The 680-nt window shown below is 38.4% G+C and overlaps 1 non-coding gene across 1 annotated transcript; it reads left to right on the forward strand.

Moving 5' to 3' along the window:
- Positions 1 to 270: 270 nt before the first annotated feature.
- Positions 271 to 400, forward strand: LOC139179145 (small nucleolar RNA SNORA42/SNORA80 family). Its single transcript, XR_011563577.1, has one exon. It is a non-coding gene; the product is annotated as a small nucleolar RNA SNORA42/SNORA80 family (small nucleolar RNA).
- The last annotated feature ends 280 nt before the right edge of the window (positions 401 to 680 follow it).

The following is a 680-nucleotide window of genomic DNA, read 5'->3' on the forward strand; positions in this document are numbered from 1 at the left end:
AGATACTAATTTTTACTAAGTAGTCAACCAAAATGCTTTTAATACAATGCTATATGTGCGTTGCATGCATGCTCAATTGTGTCTGATTCTTTGTGACCACATGGATTGTAGCCTCCATTTAGCATTATATTTCACTTGCTATTTTTCCAAAGTTCTTTTACGGGATCTGATTTAATCTGCTTGGTCCATGCATCATAAGTAAAATCAGTAATGAAAATGGCCCCTCTAGGGAACGATAATGAAATACAGGGTTAAAGAAGCCAGGTCAATGCATTGGTTTAGATTTATGGCAGGCCTGCCCCCAGGGCCTCTCATAGTGTCCCATGCCAGAGCAAACTGGCCCTGAACCATTGCCTGGCCTCTGCCCATAGGCTGCATACACTAGAGTGCTTTGACAGAGGAGAAAAAGAAAAAGAAAATAAAAAAGTATAAACCAGGCCAGACTGATCACATGTTTACACTGAGTTGCTTGAGGTTGAGTCTAAAGACTGAGTTGCCATCAAGGTGAGAGCCCGGGTATCCTTATCAAACTTCAGTGACAATAAGCAAGGCAAAATTATTTTAAACAAAAATTAATATTAAAATTTAAAGCCATAGAAGATGTAATTTCAACAAGATGCAGATTGTGAGAAGATTTTAACAAGCAATTTAGGAGAGGATATAGCCAGTACCAGTATATT

Source organism: Bos indicus, chromosome 2 (assembly GCF_029378745.1).
Source record: "Bos indicus isolate NIAB-ARS_2022 breed Sahiwal x Tharparkar chromosome 2, NIAB-ARS_B.indTharparkar_mat_pri_1.0, whole genome shotgun sequence".
Classification (NCBI taxonomy): domain Eukaryota; kingdom Metazoa; phylum Chordata; class Mammalia; order Artiodactyla; family Bovidae; genus Bos; species Bos indicus.